The following is a 23,285-nucleotide window of genomic DNA, read 5'->3' as shown; positions in this document are numbered from 1 at the left end:
AAGAAGCCCAGGATGCTGCCCAGCTCATAGCAACGTTTCTACTTCTAAGGGACCTGCAGTGATGGCCAGTGTCACAGGGTGGATCAAGATCCTGAGGAAATCTCTGCACGAACAAAACCCCTTTTAGGCACTTTGGGCACCAAAAGTATTGTTTTTTTCCAGAGTGCTAGAAATTGAAAACAGACTGTGGGAACTCATTGTAACAAGGGGTGTGGAAGGGTGTCACAGGGTAACAGTCTGAGGCTATTCATTCACAGGCGGCTGATAAGAGGCCTATATAAAATGGACTTCTGGACCCTATCATGTGAGCATATGTGTGCCAGCAAGTCTTCCTGGGACTATTATATTTCACAAGGAAGCAACAGCTGCTTCTAGCTTCTTTCTGGAAATGCTACCAGTGGCGTGGCGAGGATGCCATGGGCCATGTGCAAGCAAGGGAAACGGTCCCTGTCACTGCTGTGTGTGGTAGTAAAATACATCAATAATCACGGTTTAATGGGATCCTCTTGGTTCTAGGTCCTGGTGCCACTGCACCTGCTGCACCAATGGTGGCTACGCCGAGACTGCTCCACTTGGCATGGAAAGTCCCAACGCTTCTCTGCAGGGGTGCACATTTTTATTTGATAGTACCAATACTTCTCAACTGGTGCTATACCTTAAACACGACAGCTGCAGCACTAGAGTTGCTATACAGTTAACGAGACAATATTCATACTTCTAAACTAGGTTACTATACTTTTCGTAGACAGTCACAACACTTCTCAACGGATATCCAGTCCCATTGTGGCTGGTGCCATTACTTCTCAGCAAGGCTGCTGTACTATTACAGGGCAGTACCAGTGCTTCTCAGCAGGGATGCCTCACATTATTGGGCAATATTGACACTTTTCAGCATTACTGCAGTATTTTTGTTGCAATGTTAGTTTGCCTCCAACCATTAGTGAATAACAGAGTAATCTTATAAACCCACACAAGGCTATTCAGAAATGTAACATACACTTGGGAGGAATTCACAAGTGTAAGTTCATTCTTATACTTTTAATAACTTTTACTACGTTTGGCTATTCGCTAGTTTCGCAAGCATTGACTCACATGCCTCCAACTCATGAACCAGGGGATAGAGCCACATTTTGGCAGCCTATTCATAAACTACATTTTGTAGTCCTTTGGTATCATGCAGTAGATGATGGATTATGTGGCAAATGCTGCAAATCCATAATTATGAGGAAAACGCCGCAGCTGCAGAATTGCATAATTAAAGTGGCCCCACTCAATACTCAGCAGTTCTCATGTCGGAAGCTCTGGCCGGTAGGCCACATCTCCTAAAGGTGACCTGCTATCACGGCAAATCAATTGCCTGTGAGTTTGCTATTAAGAACATGTGGCAGATGTACCTGCGTCCTTTCTTACTTTGGTGTAGGTAGATAAAATAGCTGTTTGCAACAACCGTCTTCTGACGCACCGGGGAATTGGATACAACTTTGTTTGTTTTGCACCTGCACAAATGAGGCTCCACTCCGCAGTGCAACGTTTTCGTCGTTGCATCGCACCCCAGTCCGGACGCTTCGTTCCATCGGAGATGCGGATCCTACTGTGCAGCCCACCTCTCCTTCCCTACTCTTAGCTTCTCAAAGCGTGTGGCTGCCCCTCACTTCACCTGCCCACAAAAACTGTCTGAATTGGGTGTCAAACAGTGGTAATCCGATCCGCTCCTGACCTCAGCCCCATAACCTGTGTTTTTTATGCTCGAGGAGGAGGGGCTGTGGAAGTTGCATAGTTTTGTGAAGAAAAAAACAAGTGAATTCTTTGGCGCCAGCTAAGCTCTCGCGGATTGGCCGGAAACGACCAGGAAACCCTGAGTTTACAGCTGAGCCCTCCTTCGGCGCGAGTCCGTGCTCGCCTCTGTGCAGCGGTGCTTTGGGGCGGCTGCGAGGACGGACCCGGGTGCAGTGCAGAAGGAAGCGGCCCTTCTATTTGCCAGACTTTCCCAGTTCCTTTCTACTCTGCGCCCCACATGCCGTGTACAGCCACACTGGAACCAGACTGGTGCACTGGGGTCACTGGAAAACGCAGCCGAGCGCCCACTGCTCTGGTAAGAGGCACATTTTTCTCATGTTTCTAGAAGTAGCGCAGCCGTGGGGTAACTCTGTGGGTGAATGCATCTGCTGCGAAAACCTGCGTGGACCGACAGGTCACAACTTTGCATGCCGCAGGGTCGGCAGCTTTTCATCCTTCCAGGTCGATACTACGAGGACCGGCGAATGTGGTAACAAGCACATCTGTTCAACTAGTTACAGCTGTGCGTGACTGTGACAACAAGTGTACTACCTATACGAGTGACTTCACCTGGCGGACACTGGGTAAAGAGGGTGAGACGTGGGTCTGTGTCTCCCCTCCATGTCTGTTACTGTGTAAAGTATCAGACTTGTTCTAAGTTTCAACTCATACGACCTCCTACTTGAACTTTCGTTTAATTGCGCTGGTCTGCGTCAGTATTCTTGTTTCGCTGGTTTCACCCCAAAGTGTGCGTTTTTTATATTCCAGGTTGCACTTTTCCCCGAAGTTCCCTCGGAACTTGCCGGACTTTCAGTCGAAGTACAGAAGTGCTGGCACTAGGTATCCAGGGTACCTGTTTTCTCCTGAGCTATGGCGGTATCCTCCGATTAAATATATTATAATATTCATAACGGCGCTGAGAAGTGCAGGTAACTCTCGCTTTCAAGTAAGTGCAGGTACTCAGTACCAGATAGTGCTTGGCCGTTTAAAGCACTGAGAGACTGCAGTATATCACAACGGGTCTGGGTTTGCTGGACAGTTACCAGCAACTCTCCACTGATGACGCATACCAGCACTTTACTGAAGAGCTAAGGTATGCCACTTAGGCCTTCTATAAACGAATACAGGAACTTTCCCCAAGCAGTCCCAAATTCCTGCGTGACTTGTAACATTTCAAAAATGTATGCCAGGTGGGATTTTATCCAACATGTATCAGCACTTCCACGCAGGATCGACATGCATCTTGTAGTACCATATCAGAATGTTTCTGGGAGTCTATCATGCTTACAATACGATCATATTACCACTTTTAGGCAATACCATCATTTATATAATCAGTCTATAGCAGCACTTTTCTGCAGGGATAATGTGAATCTAATAGATGCACTCAGCGCATCGCTCGCTGCAAGGCTATCGTGCTTACAATAGGAGTGTATCAGCACTTCTGTGCAGGATCTACACGCACTTCATAAGACCATATCGGCACTTCTCTGCAAAGCCGTCATGCTTACAATAGGAGTGTGGTGGCACTTTCCTGCAAGGCCACCATGTATATAATCAGGTTATAGCAGCACTTCTATGCGGAATCAATGTGCATCTAATAGGAGCATACCAGCACATTTATGCAAGGCTTTCACGGTTATAATAGGAGCGTATCTGCACTTTCTGGCAAGCTTACCATAAATATATTATATACATATATATATATCAGGCTATTGCAGAACTTCTCTACGAAAGAAAATGCATCTAATAAGAACATATCAACACTTCTCTGCAAGGATGTCATGCACACAATAGTAGTTTATCTACATCTTTTCTGCATGCCACCATGAATAAAATCAGGCAATAGCAGCACTTCTCTGCAGGATCAATGCACATCTAATAGGAGCATATCAGCACTTTAATACAAGGCATGCTTACCAGTATCAGCACTTTTCTGCAAGGCCATCATGTATATAATGAGACAAAATTAGCACTTCTCCTCTAATAAGAAGATATCAGCACTTCTCTGCAAGTATGTCAGGCTTGCAATAAGGGTGTATCATCACTACTTTTCTGCAAGGCCGCCATGTATATATTCAGACTATATCTGCACTTCTGTGGGAGTAAAAAGAGCATATCAGCACTTCTCTACAAGGCTGTTCTGTTTTAACAATAGCAGTGTACCAACAAAGTAAATCATGAATATAACCAGACTATGCCAGGACTACTCGTCAGGATAGTATGTATGTGCAAAACCCAGACCAGCGTTTCTCTGCGTGTCTGCAATGTGCGTTCCATGAACTTATCTGCACTTCTCTTGATCCTCTTATCTGCACTTCTCTGGATCCTTGTCATACTTGTAATCGAAAAATATCACCACTTTTCTGCCGGGCAGTCGAGCGCAATATTCACATATCAGGACTTTTCTGGATGCTTCAACAGATGCTTATCAGTATTTTGCTGAGGTGTTATATTTGGCATATTATAGGACCTTATTTATGTTTCTGCTGAATCATGATGCATATGAGAGGGGCGTTTCAGCGGTTTTCTGCAGGGCCACTATGCATTTAATGGTCCTTATGTACAGGTCTCAGCAGCACTTCCAACCAAGTGATGGAGCAATGAAGCACTTCTCGGCAGGGCTGCATTAATTTACTGAGACAATTTGAAAAGTTCTCCATTGGGCTGCCATACCAGCATTGCTTAATAGGTTTGCATGTCAGTATATTCGTGTCAGCAGTATCTACCAACAACAATGCATACACTACCCCGCCTACCACTGTATCATCAAGGTAACTATATATTTCCTCTTCTTAACTCCACTTTTACTTATACTGAAGATATACTGGTAGTCAAAGTAGTGGATGCAACTTTTGTCGTGATATATTTCATGAGGGATAATAAACCTAGCAACATCACTAAATATAATGATGGAGGGAGTGTTGAAACTTTTCAAACACTTACCCCTAGTCACAGATCTGGGTTTAAGCCATCATTATTTTGCTGACCACATCACCCATGTTTGGACCCAGCGCACATAGAAATCAGTCCTAACCCTGCCTCCCATGGGAACAGTCCAGCCCGAACTGCCAGGCCAGTTCCTCCCTGGACCCGAAACAAGCATCCTGGGACCGGCTTCAGGGTATCACCCCCTATCAGCCAGGCTAGCATGAAGTGGCAAAAGTATGCTTCCTATGCCACTGGATTCAAGCCAGCCTAGCTGATGGGGATGACATCCCGAAACCCGTCCCAGGATGCTTGTTTTCCGGTCCAGGGAGGACCTGGCCTGACGTTTCGGTCTGTACTATTCCCAAAGAAAACAGGGTCAAGGCTGATTTGCATATGGCTGGGTCCAAACTGGGGTGGCATGGTGAGCAAGAAAATGATGGATTTAACCCAGATCTGTGACTACAGTGAATGTTTAACAATGTTCAGCATGTTTGTGTTAGTATAATGAGCCACGCCTTTGGCAAGGCTCCTATGCCTAGAGTATACTGAGACTGTACATGCAGGAGGACTCTGCAGGGCTGCTATGAAAAGACTGGGAATATAACCACATTTCACTGCTGGACTGCCTTGCATAGAATGGGCTGTAAAGTGGCACATATCAGGGGAAGTTTCAAGTAGAGCGGGGAGAGGGTAAACACTGCTGGCTTGGAAGCCAAAGTTCCCCATTGCATTTGGGTAAACGGTTCATGATAAATTCAGTGCATCACAAGTCCGGTATCCCTGCTGAGGAATATTCTGTGCTCCAAGTTATGCATTTCACTCCTGCAGAGAACTGTTCTGTGCTACTATTCGTGCATGACAGCCCTGCAGAGGACTGTTCTGTGCTCCTATTCGTGCATGACAGCCCTGCAGAGGACTGTTCTGTGCTCCTATTCGTGCATGACATCTCCGAAGAGAGCTGTTCTGTGCTCCTATTCATGCATGACAGCCCTGATGAAAACTGTTCTGTGCTCCTATTCATGCATGACAGCCCTGATGAAAACTGTTCTCTGCTCCTATTCATGCATGACAGCCCTGTAGACAACTGTTCCGTGCTCCTATTCATGCATGACAGCCCTGTAGGCAACTGTTCCGTGCTCCTATGTTCTGTGCTCCTATTCATGCATGACAGCCCTGATGAAAACTGTTCTGTGCTCCTATTCATGCATGACAGCCCTGTAGACAACTGTTCCGTGCTCCTATTCATGCATGACAGCCCTGAAGAGAACTGTTCTGTGCTCCTATTCATGTATGCCAGCCCTAATGAGAACTGTTCTGTGCTCCTGTTCATGCATGATAGCCCTGCAGAGAACTGATTGGGGTTCCTATTCATGCATGACAGCCCTGCAGAGAACCGTCCTGTGCTCCTATTTGTGCATGACAACCCTGATGAGAGCTGCCGCCACATGCTTTGGCGTCCTGCGTAACATCAGGCCCATTCTGAAGTTCTTCGACTGCCGCACTCGCCAACTAATCGTCCAGGCGACCATCCTTTCCAGACTGGACTATGCCAGCTCCCTTTTATTGGGGGCTAATCTAGCTGAAATTACTAGATTGCAAAGAGTTCAGAATGCGGCTGCCAGGGCTCTGGTTGGTCTCCCGCGCCATTCCTCGGTATCTGGAACCTTGAAGAAATTGCACTGGCTCCCGGTGGGCAAAAGGGCCCAGTTCAAAGCATTGTGCCTCGCTTTCAAAATCCTTAAAACCTCCTCCCCCCCAATGCTTCGCCCACTTCTGTCAGAGTACATCCCCAGGAGATCGCTCCGGTCAGAGGGGCAGCATCTTGCGATCATCCCCCACATCAGACTGGCCAGAATGGGCGGCCGCTCTTTCAGCTTCCTAGCGGCCAAGTTATGGAATAGTCTTCCTGAAGCTATCCGTGGGATACAAGATCTCCTACCCTTCAGAAAGGCTGTCAAAACACACCTCTTTCAACAATAGCTTCATCCTTAGCGTCTCCACCTCACTGTAAAATGTCCTTCTGCAGCGCGGGGACGCCCCTTCGTTGGGGCAGCCGTGCGCTATACAAGTCACCATAGCATAGCATAGCATAGCATAGCATTCTGTGCTCCTATCCATGCATGGCAGCCCTTCAAAGAACTGTTCTGTGCTCCTATCGTGCATGACATCCCTGCAGAGAACTGATCCGTGCTCCTATTCATTCATGACAGCCCTACAGAGACCTGTTCTGTGCTCCTATTCGTGCATGACAGCCTTGATGAGAGCTATTCTGTGCTCTTATTCATGCATGACATCTCTGCAGAGAACTGTTCCGTGCTCCTATTCATGCATGACAGATCTGCAGAGAACTGTTCCGTGCTCCTATTCATGCATGACAGATCTGCAGAGAACTGTTCCGTGCTCCTATTCATGCATGACAGCTCTGCAGAGAACTGTTCTGCGCTCCTATTCATGCATGACAGCTCTGCAGAGAACTGTTCAGTGCTCCTATTCATGCATGACGGTTCTTCAGAGAACTGGTCTGTGCTCCTATTCATTCATGACAGCCCTGCAGAGACCTGTTCTGTGCTCCTATTCGTGCATGACATCCTTGATGAAAGCTATTTTGTGCTCCTATTCATGCATGACAGATCGGCAGAGAACTGTTCTCTGCTCCTATTCATGCATGACAGCCCTGCAGACAACTGTTCCGTGCTCTAGGCTATTCATGCATGACAGCCCTGATGAAAACTGTTCCGTGCTCCCATTCATGCATGATAGCCCTGATGAAAACTGTTCTGTGTTCCTATTCATGCATGGCAGCCCTGATGAAAACTGTTCTGTGCTCCTATTCATGCATGGCAGCCCTGCAGAGTACTGTTTTGTGCTCCTATTCATGCATGACGGCCGTGCAGAGTACTGTTTTGGGCTCCTATTCATACATGACAGCCCTAATGAGAACTGTTCTGTGCTCCTATTCATGCATGACAGCCCTACAGACAACTGTTCCGTGCTCCCATTCATGCATGACAGCCCTGATGAAAACTGTTCTGTGCTCCTATTCATGCATGACAGCCCTTAGACAACTGTTTTGTGCTCCTATTCATGCATGACGGCCCTTAGACAACTGTTTTGTGCTCCTATTCATGCATGACAGCCCTACAGACAACTGTTCCGTGCTCCCATTCATGCATGACAGCCCTGATGAAAACTGTTCTGTGCTCCTATTCATGCATGACAGCCCTTAGACAACTGTTTTGTGCTCCTATTCATGCATGACGGCCCTTAGACAACTGTTTTGTGCTCCTATTCATGCATGACGGCCGTGCAGAGTACTGTTTTGGGCTCCTATTCATACATGACAGCCCTAATGAGAACTGTTCTGTGCTCCTATTGTGCATGACAGCCCTGCAGAGAACAGTTTTGGGCTCCTATTCATGCATGACATCTCTGCAGAGAACTGTTCTCTGCTCCTATTCATGCTGACAGCCCTGCAGACAACTGTTCCGTGCTCCTATCGTGCATGACAGCCCTGCAGAGAACTGTTTGGGGCTTCTATTTCTGCATGACATCTCTGCAGAGAACTGTTCTCTGCTCCTATTCATGCATGACAGCCCTGTAGACAAGTGTTCCATACTCCTGTTCCTGCATGACAGATCTGCAGAGAACTGTTCTGTGCTTTTGTTCATGCATGACAGCCCTGCGCAGCACTGCTTTTTAGGTCTCGCCTTTACCATTCCGCAGGAATGGGAAATGGGGAGAATTCAAATCGGCTATTTTCTCTTCAAACCAAAGGGCTTTCAGCCGCGGTTTTCTTGCAGTTCACGTGAATCACGTGAGCAAACATGCACGAGCATTCACTCCTCTCCTAGCAGCACTCCTCCCACACCAGCAACTCCCCCCTCCCACACCAGCACCTCCCCTCTCTCTCCCCGCAAACACAGCCTTGCCCTTTCCCACACCAGCACCTCCCCCCTCCCACACTAGCACCTCCCCTCTCTCTCCACGCAATCACAGCCTTTCCCTAGCAGCACTCCTCCCACACCAGCACCTCCCCCCTCCCACACCAGCACCTCCCCTCTCTGTCCACGCAATCACAGCCTTGCCCTAGCAGCACTCCTCCCCCTCCCACACCAGCACCTCCCCTCTCTCCACGCAATCACAGCCTTGCCGTCTGGTATCTGCCTCATCATCCTTGTCCTCTAGTTCCAACTCTCCATTGAGGTGCGGAGGTTCTTCAAGCAGCGATTGATGCTGTTTCACTGCCGCCATGTTCAAGAGAGAGAGCCTAGGTCTGACCGGAACACTGTGGATCCTAAAACAACTCTGATTCAGGGGACCCGGGTTTCCGCTCTAACATCACTCTATGATTCAGCCATCACCAGTCAAAGGGGATGCCGGGACAGCTGCACACAACATTACGGAGCGCTCATCTGTAAACATACAAAACGGACTTCACCACTTTTTTTCCACCGAGGGCTCCTTATAAAAACACGGTAAAAATAACCAATTAAAAACAAATGACATCATATTTGTAACTGCAGCTCGTGAGAACCCATTTCAAAATGAGCTTTAAGTTTTCACGAGCAGCTGAGCTATACTATTTTCGATATGACAATCACATTGGAATATAGAGATCGTAATAACCATGCACGTATTCTGACGCTTTTAGCTAGTTAGGAATACATTTTCACAAACACTTGGAAAGCTCAGAGTATTCGGTTCTCGCATTCACGCCCCCCACCAGGCTCTCCCGCCCCCATCAGGCTTCCCTCCTAATCCGCCTGCCTCCCCTCGCGCATTCACACCCCCACCAGGCTCTCCCGCCCCCATCCGGCTTCCCTCCTAATCTGCCTGCCTCCCCTCGCTCGCATTCCCGCCCCAGGCTCTCCCGCCGTGGAAAATAAAACCTGAAAACTTTACTTTTTTCTTTGTTAACACTTCATAGACTGGCCCTGCTATTCATTTTGTAATTCATGTTTTTCGGATATGAGAACATTAAGATTTACTTTTCGTCACTTTAAAACCAAAGCTCCCTTTAATCGTTTTGGAATATTGCCATTTAATGCGACACAGTGACAATAATCCCTAGCTGTTCTCCTCCCCTGCACTGCCCCCCCCCCAGCATCTGCGCTGTAATCTCACACCAACCTCTGCCTACCTCCCCATAGCCACTGAACCTCCGCAACCCATTTCAAAATGAGCTTTAAGTTTTCACGAGCAGCTGAGCTATACTATTTTCGATATGACAATCACATTGGAATATAGAGATCGTAATAACCATGCACGTATTCTGACGCTTTTAGCTAGTTAGGAATAAATTTTCACAAACACTTGGAAAGCTCAGAGTATTCGGTTCTCGCATTCACGCCCCCCACCAGGCTCTCCCGCCCCCATCAGGCTTCCCTCCTAATCCGCCTGCCTCCCCTCGCGCATTCACACCCCCACCAGGCTCTCCCGCCCCCATCCGGCTTCCCTCCTAATCTGCCTGCCTCCCCTCGCTCGCATTCCCGCCCCAGGCTCTCCCGCCGTGGAAAATAAAACCTGAAAACTTTACTTTTTTCTTTGTTAACACTTCATAGACTGGCCCTGCTATTCATTTTGTAATTCATGTTTTTCGGATATGAGAACATTAAGATTTACTTTTCGTCACTTTAAAACCAAAGCTCCCTTTAATCGTTTTGGAATATTGCCATTTAATGCGACACAGTGACAATAATCCCTAGCTGTTCTCCTCCCCTGCACTGCCCCCCCCAGCATCTGCGCTGTAATCTCACACCAACCTCTGCCTACCTCCCCATAGCCACTGAACCTCCGCAGCCCCGTCTCCCGCCGGCTTCCAACTGGCCTCCAATTTGTCCCAAGATCGTATTGGCAGCAGGATCTCGTGTGTGTAAGGAATATCTTAACGCATGGACACGCAGTTGCCCCGGGGCGCGTGGGCCAGACATGCGATGTCGCCCTTCCCTCCTGTTGTTTTGTATCCACAAGCGCTATGGGAGCCTGTGGGCAGCAGTTTGGACTGTGTTGATGCATATTTTGAAAGTCTGTTGCTCCCTGACTTTGCTGCTGTAGGTGAGCAGTCCCAAGTCCATTTAACCCACTATCTGCTATATTCCAGCAACTAAAAGCTACACATTTCCTGTGAGGAACAGAGACCACAGAGCCCCCACATTACGTTGAATTCGGACCGTTTACACCATGTTAATTGCACTCCCGCCCCCATCCGGCTTCCCTTCGGCCTCTCTCCAGGCCATGTTCCCTCCCCTGCCAGAGTCCACCCCGCCCTAATTTATCTCTCACATCAAAGCCCCCAGGACCCCCTCCCCCGCTCCTGATCATCGCAGACTCCCACCAACCCCCCCCCCCCGTCATCCACATCCTCGCGTTGCAGCTCTCTCGTCCCGGGCTGCTCGCCCTCTCCTTCGGTCCTTGCAGACCCCCTTACTGTCCGCCACATCCCCTCATCCCGACCACCACAGAACTCCGCCGTTTCTTCATGGACCCTTCAAAACACCAGATGCCATCGCCCTATAACCCTAGGAAACTACCCAGCTCCCCCTCTAACTACCCAGACTCAGTCATAACCCTTCCCCTCAGCCCTCGCTCACCCCCGCAAGACCTCCAGCTCACGGCGCCCTCCCTGCAGACTCCTGCAGTATCTTAAAACCCCCCTCCGCGCATCAAGGAACACTACGTTTCATTGCCAATACTACACCTGCCGTAGAGCCGATTCATTGTAAATAGAATGTTCCTCCCGCACTGGCGGTGCTCCTAATAACGATGCTATCTTATTTGACAAATCATTAATAAAAACAGTTTTCTTCCCAATACACTAATATTTAGTGTAAATTTAGTCCGCCGGTGAGTCAGCCCGGATCGGCTGCCCTCCCCCCACCTGTGTGTCTCAGGGACACCACCACACTACTCAGGGACACCACCACACCACTCAGGGACACCACCGCACCACTCAGGGACACCACCACACCACTCAGGGACACCACCACACCACTCAGGGACACCACCACACCACTCGGGGACACCACCACACCACTCGGGGACACCACCACAGCCCTCAGGGACACCAACACACCACTCTGGGACACCACCACATCACTCTGGGACACCACCACATCACTCTGGGACACCACCACATCACTCACGGACACCACCACATCACTCTGGGACACCACCACATCACTCTGGGACACCACCACATCACTTTAATACACCACCACATCACTGTACACCACAAAATCAATCAGGGATACCACCACACCACTCAGGGACACCACCACACCACTCTGGGACACCACCTCATCACTCACGGACACCACCTCATCACTCACGGACACCACCTCATCACTCACGGACACCACCTCATCACTCACGGACACCACCTCATCACTCACGGACACCACCTCATCACTCACGGACACCACCACATCACTCACGGACACCACCACATCACTCACGGACACCACCACATCACTCTGGGACACCACCACATCACTCTGGGACACCACCACATCACTCACGGACACCACCACATCACTCTGGGACACCACCACATCACTCTGGGACACCACCACATCACTTTAATACACCACCACATCACTGAGCACCATAACAGCATCACTCAGCACCACAACAGCACTGTCCTTGCTGGCTAACAACAAGCATTCCCATAGCCAATAGGACTCGCATTAGGAAAGTGTAAGCTATTGGCTTTGTAAATAACAATGCTATTAATTTATATATTTTCAATGCCAACACATATTAAAAAAAAAATTGTCATTTACAATACCAATAGCTCACACTTTCCTAATGCGAGACCTATTGGCAACGCCAGTGCTTGTTTTTTTTTTTTATAAAACTCTTTATTGGCTTTTTATCATCTGATTAGTACATTGAACGGTCACAGTTCACAAAATAATATAGAAAAACATCAGTCGTTTTCAATTACAAACACCTCAATACATTATACAGGCATCGTCATGCAGGACAGCACTGCTTCTTTGATCATATGAATCCATGACATCCCTGCAGATTAGTGTTGACACCCTCCTGCTATGTGCATGTCATGCCTGCATAGTCATTCTTTAATACTCCTATTATATGCAAGGCAGCCCCGCAGGGAAGTGCTGCTGAGCTCCAATTGTATACATGGCAGCTCTGTAGAGAAGGGCGGATCCACTTTCATTATCCATATGTAGCTTCGTAGGAAGGTGCTTCTTATTATATGGCAGCTCTGTAAAGATGTTCCTATTTGCCTAATAACGCTTAGAAACCATTCAATGACAGATATGCTGGTCTTCATGTCTGTCAGCCCACCTGATAAAAATGAATAAGGCATATCTGTCTTTGGAGAAAAAAAGCAGATTCCCTGCATGAAAGTGCTTTGGAGAAGTGCAGATATTTTCACTTCAATCTTTAGCAGCCGACGGCGAGTGCTAAAGACTGAGCTGTAATGACTGCATTGCATGGTACTAATAGTTTATGCATTGCAGCTACACAGAGATGGCCATTCTCTCACGTGATTATTAATGCATGTCTTCCTTGCAAAAAATGCAGCTTCCCTGCACAGTAGTGCTTTGGAGAAGTGCATATTAATGTTTAGCAGCCCGACGGCGAGTGCGAAAGAGCTGCAGGCCATGCATTGAATGTTACTTATTTTCTGTGCATTGGAGCTATACAGAGATGTGTTGCCACTCCCATATAACACCTTGACAGCCATACACAGAAGTGCTAATGCACCTATATTAAATGCTTGCTAACTGTAAAGAGAAGTGCTTCTACTGTATGCATGGTTACCCTTAAGTGCTGGGACATTCCTCTCAGTGAACAGCAGCGCTGCAGCAAAGTGCTGAGACGCTGCATGTACTTCGACCCTATAGAGAAGTGCAGATGTGTTCCAATTAATTCATAGCAACCCTGCATCAAAGAACTGACACATTCCTTTGTTCCTGCCATGCAGAAAAGGTCTTATTTAACTAAGCAGGATATTTATTAAATAATAATATATCCTTATCAACCCTGCAGAGAAATGTTGGTAGACTCCTTTTGACTGCATTGCACCTTTACAGAGTAATATGTAACCATAAACACATGGAAGTCTTGCAGAGAAATGGTGATACACTCTGGTTAAACTCATGACAGTCTTGCAGAGCAGAAATGATACTTTCCTATTACAAGCATGGCAGATCTGCAGAGCAGGAGAGCTACTTTATTACATGCATGGCAGCCTAGCAGAGAGGTGCTGAAATTATCATATTATATACAAGTTAGCCTTATGCGTTTGCCCGTGCATATGACTAAGGCTAGTCTTGGAGAGAAATGCTGGCTCATCATTTTTATGTACTAGACAGGCATTCAGAACAGTGCCAATATTAGTGCACGGTAGCAGCTGCACAGAAGCAGTGCTACAGATATTACATGTTTTTGTGCTTTTATTGTTTTGAAGTACAAAAACTCATATTTTACAGGGAACAATGAAATATGGGAAGTATTTCACACTTGTCTCAGAAATATGGATTTCACCATTGTAATAACAGAATACGGGCCAGTCTGCAGAGCTACTAGAATTATGTGGCATGTAGGACCATATTATACGGCAAGGTTATCTAAATTATGCAGCAAAAAAACACATAACGGGTACCATGTGTAACGCTGTCCTTTATCATCACCTTAGGGTTCTGGTGACATTTGTAAATCACCTTTTGATCCAGTGGTTTATGAGGTCATTAGAACTGCTTAAAGTCAATATTGGACTATATTACACTTACCTGTTACGTATCCAGGTTGGAGACACTTGCCTTTGGCCAGCCATTGCGCTGAACTATATACAGAAGGCCAACATTCACAGTGCATGGCTTTCAGACGTGCATACCGAGGATGGATTGCAATCTGGTCCAGTTGCGTAGCAAGGTCAAATGGTACCCGGTGCAGAACATTTCTTTCTTGTAATCACAATAGAGAGTGAGTAACTAGAGTGGCCAGTTCACTTCCCCAAGGGATATATAATGATCAATGGGAGCCAGCTACTTTCAAACAGTATGTGTTGTATGTGTCTGGTTGGGACAAACCTATTGGTTTTTAAGAAGGCCCTCACCCACCAACCTAGTTGGTGGCATGCTTCATCATCGGGCCCCACCCGAGGCACCGAGTGTGCCTCAGGTGTGCTACAACGCCTGTTTACAGTGTAGCAGGATGTGTTTTGTGAGTGTGCCTCAGGTGTGCTACGACGCCTAGTTACAGCCGAGCGGGATGTGTTTTGTGAGTGTGCAGTGAAGGTCTTTAGAGTGGGGTTAAAATACTGTCCTTGAGGTCCCAAAAAGGTAATTTATTGGTGGGCCCCAGGCAGGGTTAAAAACAAGGCTTTGTGGACGTGGTAGGAGAGACTTATGGTCTTCCATGTCCTGTGTGGTCAACTAGTTTCAGCCAGGCCTTTGGTTTAAACTGGCTTTCGTCAGGACCCATGTGTGAGTGAGTGATAGGGGACTAACGTGTTGCGATCACCCTATGTGAAGCACTCGCTAAGGTGCTATAATTGTAAGAGGATGTTTTCCGCTCAGTTTGTACTTCCTAACTTCGGTGGACAAACTTCATGAGTCTCTGGTGGGGATCCGAGACTCTCATGCACTTTGGCGATGTCTCCAGATCCGTTGCTACACCTGTAGTGTCCAGCCAGGGACTCCGCTGGAAAATTTCTTGTCACCCCCGGCTTGACAAAATGGCAAATATATGTGTTTAAAACACATATTTATGCCATTTTGTCACCCCCTCAGTGATAAAACCCAGGGTGGCCTGCACCACCACACCCCGCTTCCTGTGCTTCTGAGCAGGTCCTGCTTCTACCATGCCTTGTGCAGCTTACTCCCATGTGTGGATGCTGGCCAAGTGTAGGAGTAGCGCTGTAAATACTTTGCCTTCAAACGTTTGCAGAATTTCATGATCCTAAATTAGATTCGCAAATCCTAAGAACCAAGAGGTAAGCAAGACCCAGGGAGGCCCGGGATCTGTGAATAACACATTAAAATTCATTTTTTGCATTTTTGATTTTATACAGGAAGGGGTTCTGGGGGTCAAAGTAGGTTCACTCTGATCCTTTTATGACTTCTTTTTTTTTTCTCCCAACATGGTACTCGGTGCACCATGTGTAGTTCATACTTCCCTGTTATGCATAGCAGTACGGCAGAGAAGTGGTGATCAGCCGCGGTGCGTCCATTGGGGCGTAATGGCGTAGCCCCACTAGCCCATGGACCCGCGGCTGCAAGGAAATTAATTTGTCATTTATTTAATTTCATTCACACACTGTACAGTAGTTAAATATAATCCTCATGCTGAACGCCATCAGGAATCCGGGCAGCACCCGGCGTATCCGGGAGTCATAGAGTGCTCTGCGCTCAGGGGGGGCTGGACTGCTGTGCAGCTTGAGTTGAGTGACAGTCCACGCACTCACTCAGCTGCAGCAGCAGAGGCTTACCAGGCTGAGGCTCTAGCGCGCAAGTGAAGCTTCGGGCTGAAACTAGCCCAAGCATGCGCATTGAAGTTCCCCTGAGTGCTCGACAGGGCGAGCACTCAGTGTGCCCCCCTAGCCAATCCTGGCGCTGCATGCAGCGCCAGGATTGGCCGGTCACCGCGCAGCAGGGCAGGGCAATCCATTATTGGATGCCGCACGTGGGTGGCTCAGCCGCACTGCATAATGGACAATCACTGTGTCTGACTTCATTGAGTCATGCAGTGATTGGCCATTTCGCGGCTGTTCTCTATACTCTCTGTCTCTCTGGTGACTCTCGCCTCGTGGTGTGTGGGCATCAGCCAGCCTGTGCTGTGCCCTGGTTTTGCTCTCGAGTCGACCCGTCAGTCATCATCAGTGAGTATTGATATTAGAGTTTATAAGTAATTTATATTTCTAGTATCTATTCTTGATTTGTTTAGAATGATGACGCTGAAGGACCGAGACAAGGTGCTTATATGCTCTTTATTTCTGCTCCTATTTTTGTGCTCTCTCTCCTCGTTTCTGTGCTCGGGATTTCTGCAACATTTCAGTTACCATTTGACTCCCACGCTCTAATTTAAACCGCTCTGACACCTCTTGTAATGTGCGCGCTGTGTAAAATCGCATAAATAAATGTGTGCTCTTGGTTTCCAGACATAGTCAATCGATCACTCTACTCGTAATTGTAGAGCGGGGCTATTTATATTTACCCCTGAGGGTAGCCAGGCGCTGAGTTCTTGCTGGGAGTAGTCTTGCTGGGCCTTGTGCAGCCAGAGAGGCCTAAGCTGTTTGAGGAGCCGAGCTGTATTAGTCAGTGACTGTGACTCACTACTTGTAGCTAGATGATATATATTTTATCTCTATATCTACTGCGCTCTTCTTTCCTTGTGCTACTTAAGGCAGACAGACACACATTACGTTCAAATTCACACTTCGGTAATTCACTGTTTTTAATAAGGCTTTCGCCTTACCGTCGGTAAGGCGAAAGCCTTATTAAAAACAGTGCAAACATTTTTCACCTACCTTCCAAGGGGTACGTTTTAGTATTACGGAATAGTCTGGGCTACCAGCAATGCAATATAGAGTACCTGCGCTGTCCCTATTATAGTTAATAACTGGATTTTTGTCGACAGAAATAAATGCAAATGATCCATCTGGACAGCCCAAGCAGGATTGCGGTATATTACTTGTTGTAGGAGTAATGGCTGATCCGAAATGCAGAACAGCCCTAATGTCTTGTATGGCTCCCTGATTGGAATGTAATAGTGTAAAAACAAGTACCGATTGTGATTGGTTGAATGCGGACTTGAAACTCTGGCTCAAATGCCCCGTTGCTTCGGCCATTCTGTGTATGTTCAAGGGAGGCGCAGGTTGCCTTGCCACGCATTGTAATGACGCAGTTCTCCACCTCTTCCTGTGAGCTCCACACTATTTGTCAGTCATTTTACTGTCTGCAGATGCAGACTCTAACAGGCTTTGTCACGGTTTAGTAGCCATGTTGTACAGCAGCGCGTCTGTTGTGCAGCATGGCAAAAAGTAATTCATAGTAAAAGTGCGATGATGTGGCACGTGCTAGCCGCATAATAGGGCTCTTTATTTATTGCTCCCCCGATGCAACACGGGGGAGTGAGTAGGAGGCAACAGAATCTGGATGGAGGGCAGGAGGCAACATGGAAGAAAAGGATGCAGGTGGGGAGGAATGGAAAAAAGTTCAATGATGCGGGCAGTGTTGGCTGTGTCATAGACCTTTTGTTATTGCAACATGGTGGGAGGTAGAGGCAGGGACGTGGGTAGCGGAGCACATGGAAAATGGAGAATGTGCAGGAGGGGCTGTGGCAAGCAGACAGACAATGGAGGGTAGAGGGAGGAGCGTAACCAAGCACAGGGATAAGAGAGGATGGGAGGGAATAACTGAGGCAAGTGAATGGAGAGATGGTGGGAGGATGGGGTGTGGGCAAGTGGACAGACAATGGAGGGTGGTTGAGAGGGGCTAGGGCCAAGCAGACAAACAACAGTGGGTGGTCAGCAGGGGCTGGGGACAAGCAGACAGACAACAGTTGGTGGTCAGCAGGGGCTGGGGACAAGCAGACAGACAACAGTGGGTGGTTATCAGGGGCTGGGGACAAGCAGACTGACAACAGTGGGTGGTCAGCAGGGGCTGGGGACAAGCAGACTGACAACAGTGGGTGGTCAGCAGGGGCTGGGGACAAGCAGACAGACAACAGTGGGTGGTCAGCAGGGGCTGAGGCCAAGCAGACAGACAACCGAGGGTGAGATGGGGGTGCTGGGACCAGAAGGACAACAGGGGGTTGTCAGGTGGGACTGGGGAAGAACACAAGGGGGGGAGTAGTACACAAAGGAAACAGCTGAAAAATGCACACTCACAAAGAGTGCTTAAACAAAACAAAAACATTAGTGTATGAAAAAATGCGCAGTAGAAGCACACATCTAATGCTGCCATGCCTGAGTGGAAGAAAAATACAAGAAAGAGTAAGTATGCCTATGAAAGCTGACGTATAAGAAGTGAGCAAATTAGAGTGACAATGAAGCAATCCAACGGCAAAGAATGGGTGGCTACTAAGTAAGATAAAGGTTTCTGAAAGATACAGCACATGTGCCGTCTTAGGAGAGATCTAAAATGGTGTTTCCACTTGCCTTGTCTTACCACTGAGTGAAAAGTTTGCACACCTAACAATGATAACACATTCTTGACCAGGGCACATGCTTGTGAAGGACGCAGGCACAAAGAGTCTCCACGCTCCTTTTAGGTTTAAACTCTTCTTTATTAAAATGCAGTCAATAAATACAACAAATTCGAACCTACAACCATTGGTCAGTGGGACATCACTGGGATGGGAAAGAAAATAGTGGGGAACAGGAAAAGGCAGGAGGAGGGAGGAGGGGGAAAAGGAAGGGGAAGTGGTGTGGTGGCAACTGGCGGACTAAGTAGGACCACAAAATAATGTTATGGAGGCATGGGGGAATGAGAGCTTGGTTTGTTTAGTCATTAGCTCCCGTCTAAGAATGATCTCGATCAGTGGGGGTCAAGCGCAGGACTCAAAATTTGTATAAGAGACAGCGGAGACAAGGCTTCCATGTCTTGTCTAAGGATGGCAGCATATGTGTCCCTATTGCTGTCAGTTTTTCCAACCCCAGTAGATCTCACATTTTGTGAAACCAGTCCCTGAATAGTCGGGGTCGTGTCTGAGACCCATCGCGTGAGTAAAGGCTGTTTTGCAGCTCCCTGCGCTAAGTTGATATTAATGTAATAACTGCACTTTCACAATTGCTTTATTAACCTTCCTGCTTTCTCAAATTTGCTTGAAAATGCACGATTTTTCATCTTTTTTTTCAAACTTTTCTTGGGGGGTTAATCCCCCCAATCCCCCTTATGGGGGTTCGGGCTCGCTCTCTGCGCTCGTTCGCTACGGTGCAGTACGCAAATCACTTTGCGCCTCACCACTTTAAAATGTCACCAACCGCCCCTGGTGGTGATATGATTCTTCTATGTGCATTGAAACCCTGCAAAGAAGTGGTAACATGCTTCTTCTATATGCATGATAATCCTGCACGGAAGTGATGGCATGCTTCTACTATATGCATGATAATCCTGCACGGAAGTGATGGCATGCTTCTTCTATATGCATGATAATCCTGCACGGAAGTGATGGCATGCTTCTACTATATGCATGGTAATCCTGCAAGGAAGTGATGGCACGCTTCTACTATATGCATGGTAATCCTGCAAGAAAGTGATAGCACGCTTCTACTATATGCATGGTAATCCCTCAAGGAAGTGATTGCACGCTTCTACTATATGCATGGTAATCCTGTAAGGAAGTGATGGCACGCTTCTACTATATGCATGGTAATCCTGCAAGTAAGTGATGGCACGCTTCTACTATATGCATGGTAATCCTGCAAGAAAGTGATAGCACGCTTCTACTATATGCATGGTAATCCCTCAAGGAAGTGATTGCACGCTTCTACTATATGCATGGTAATCCTGTAAGGAAGTGATGGCACGCTTCTACTATATGCATGGTAATCCTGCAAGGAAGTGATGGCACGCTTCTACTATATGCATGGTAATCCTGCAAGGAAGTGATGGCACGCTTCTACTATATGCATGGTAATCCTGCAAGAAAGTGATAGCACGCTTCTACTATATGCATGGTAATCCCTCAAGGAAGTGATTGCACGCTTCTACTATATGCATGATAATCCTGTAAGGAAGTGATGGCACGCTTCTACTATATGCATGGTAATCCTGCAAGAAAGTGATGGCACGCTTCTACTATATGCATGGTAATCCTGCAAGGAAGTGATGGCACGCTTCTACTATATGCATGGCAATCCTGCAAGGAAGTGATGGCACGCTTCTACTATATGCATGGTAATCCTGCAAGAAAGTGATGGCACGCTTCTACTATATGCATGGTAATCCTGGAAGGAAGTGATGGCACGCTTCTACTATATGCATGGTAATCCTACAAGGAAGTGATTGCACGGTTCTACTATATGCATGGTAATCCTGCAAGGAAGTGATGGCATGCTTCTACTATATGCATGGTAATCCTGCAAGGAAGTGAGTCACTTATTAATGACATGGGACCCCCGCAGAGAAGTGCTGACATGTTCATATTAATGTGTACCAGCCCTGTAGTGAAGTACTGATGTACTTATTAATACATGGAGGAAAAATGCTGCTATTTTCCGGTTAACATGCGCCTGCGCTTCAGACAATTTGCTGATGTGTAACGAGCAATGCCTGACAGGACAGCAGAGAGGTACTGCTCCATTTCTATTACTGCGTGCCATCCTACAGAGAAGTGCTAACATGTTTTTATTGCGCACACACGGTTCAAGTGCTGATACGCACTTAGCACCGCAAGCCCCCAAGAGGGAATTGCAGAAGTTGTCCTTGTGGTAAATATTTGCATGAGAGACATTGTAACGGGCAGTACCACCTCCACCCGACGACACCCTCGGATACATCGATTTGCAACAAGAAATGGCATGTTATTCAGGAAGGCGGCTTGAGGGTGTGAATTTGCTCTGCTCTTCCTCGTCTAAGTACCTCGCTGACAAAAAAAACCTCCTGAGTTTCACCCTGGCACCAGCTGAATTTCAGCTGAAGTGGCCCTTCCTGCAGTGGCGGTTCCTCCGCTAAGGCAGAGAATCCTCCCCCCACTGCTTTTTGCAGTGACAAAAAGAGGAAAAATAAAATGATAATGGTATTTTATTTGTTCCTGCTGCGGCATCTTGGCGGGCGGGGGATCTGCTCTGCTCTCAGAGCAGGGGGAGGAGTGGTGGGCACTATGTAAGTGCACATGAATGTTTGGATGGCCCTCTCGGGCTGGCCAAACATTCATACTCAATTTGCATGTTCTCCAGCCAGGCTGCATTATAGCTGGGGTGCAGAACATGCCCAGGCTCCCATTTCCTGGCTGAGCATTGCAGCGTTGTGATTGACTATGGGGAACCTGGCTGCTTCCTGTTTTCAGAGAAGCCATGAAGAGGCCGCAGGAGAGGCAGAGGCGGCTGCCGCCGGCAAGTGATTTTTTTTAATGGCTTCTAATCTGAGTGAGATGCAATTTGTGACTTACCTCACACATTTTATTGAGCATGTCAAATTGCAAGCCAGTAGGAATCCTCATTTTGCAAACCAATGTATTAACACCATTTCGTTCGCAAAATCTGATTTGATTCTGAAAAATTCGATGGCAATTTCCGACACTTTTTTTTTTTTTGTAAGTGAAATGTTAGTACATCTGGCTCGAGGATCATAGAGAGCTGAAAGCTCGTTTTTCAGTGCAGGCTATTCTAGAAGGCTTCATGTTTATAGATAAAGGATGTGACTTCTATAATTTATGGATCTCTTTCGTGGAATGCGAGCAGTTCTGGTGTGCTGCAGGTGAACAGTTCGCCTGCCTTGGGAAGTCTATGCAGTTATGTGACCCCCCTCGGAAAAGAGCCTGCAGGCCTTTCAGTAGCGTTCGCCTCTCCAGGCTGGTTTATGTGCCACCCTGAGTGAGGAACACTTTCTTCTTTGTTCAGAATTCCAATAGGGGCACACACCCCTCCCCCAACATCTTCCTTTTCTCCGGAGAGTCTAGGAGATTTGATGTGGCCAAAGGAATGTTGGTATTAAAGGCTGCAAGAGCCTGGGAGCTATCCCGGGGCTGATGTAAGGGAGTATGCAGGCGCTGTTTCATTTCGAAGGGTTGTACAGGCATTACAGCTATATTTTATGACTTGACTCCAGAGACGAAACACCACAGTAAAAAAGAAGGATTCCTGTACAATGCCATCCTATATTCAGCGTCATTGGAATTATGCAAGAATGAGGGACCAAATTATGCAGCAGGGTTGACTAAATTCTGCAGTATTAATGTGACATAATGTGTCACAATTTATCAGCATTGTTTGACTATTTTCGGCCAGATTCATCAATGTCCCGATTTGCGAGTCCTTAATAGCTATTATTAAGGAATCGCTATTAAGGACTTGCAAAACGGGATTCATGTAGGAATCGGTAAATAAATTGCGATTCCTACACATTCCTTATTTGCGATTAGCAATTTGCTAATCGCAAATAAGGATGCGATTTCAAGGGTGCCACAGGTAGCCAAAGGACACCCTGAAGCACCCCTGAAATGTAATCTACACTGGTGTTGCGCACACACACGTCCTTTGGACATGTGTGTGCGCAACATGCAACTTAGAAAAATGCATTTAAATGCATTTTTCTAAGTTTTCGCTATTTACCACGAGGTTTGACTTCGTGGTAAATAGCGGTCCTAAATTGCGAATTCGTAATTTTAAAATGTTTCATGAATAGCATTTAAGGAATCTCTAATAGAGATTCCTTAAATGCTGATCCTCGCAAATTTGCGAATTCTTTATTAGAGATTTTTGCATTTGGGATGATGAATCCCAAATGCAAAAATTGCCCCCGCAAAGGGCCAGATTCTCAGAATCTGGCCCTTTTTCGAGCGCATTTCGCTTGATGAATTTGGCTGTTTGTGCTTTAACCACCTTAGTATGGCCACCTTAGTATGGTATGGACAAAATATTCACCTCATTGGTACCAGTT

General features: G+C 47.1%; 3 protein-coding genes across 5 annotated transcripts in view; all 3 read left to right on the top strand.

Annotated features, from left to right (window-relative positions):
- The window catches only part of LOC147710555 (torsin-4A-A-like), a 174,648-nt gene that overhangs the window by 2,856 nt on the left and 148,507 nt on the right, over positions 1-23,285 (top strand). The window contains exon 1 of one of the 2 annotated variants that reach the window (XM_086921226.1): positions 1,953-2,092. The exons of the other annotated variant lie outside the window; for it this stretch is intronic. The gene's annotated coding sequence lies outside the window, so the exon portion shown is untranslated. Of the gene's footprint in view, positions 1-1,952; positions 2,093-23,285 lie in introns of those variants that run through there. 2 annotated transcript variants of the gene reach the window in all.
- LOC147710556 (torsin-4A-A-like) overlaps positions 1-23,285 on the top strand; it is a 120,725-nt gene that overhangs the window by 2,978 nt on the left and 94,462 nt on the right. The window contains exon 1 of one of the 2 annotated variants that reach the window (XM_086921221.1): positions 1,956-2,092. The exons of the other annotated variant lie outside the window; for it this stretch is intronic. The gene's annotated coding sequence lies outside the window, so the exon portion shown is untranslated. Of the gene's footprint in view, positions 1-1,955; positions 2,093-23,285 lie in introns of those variants that run through there. 2 annotated transcript variants of the gene reach the window in all.
- Positions 1,971-23,285, top strand: part of LOC147710554 (torsin-4A-A-like) — a 248,373-nt gene continuing 227,058 nt past the window's right edge. The window contains exon 1 of the mRNA XM_086921232.1: positions 1,971-2,092. The gene's annotated coding sequence lies outside the window, so the exon portion shown is untranslated. The remainder of the gene's footprint in view (positions 2,093-23,285) is intronic.

This window comes from Lissotriton vulgaris, chromosome 5 (genome assembly GCF_964263255.1).
Source record: "Lissotriton vulgaris chromosome 5, aLisVul1.2, whole genome shotgun sequence".
Lineage (NCBI taxonomy): Eukaryota > Metazoa > Chordata > Amphibia > Caudata > Salamandridae > Lissotriton > Lissotriton vulgaris.
The sequence above is the reverse complement of the archived record's forward strand: the minus strand, read 5'-3'. Positions and strand labels throughout refer to the sequence as shown.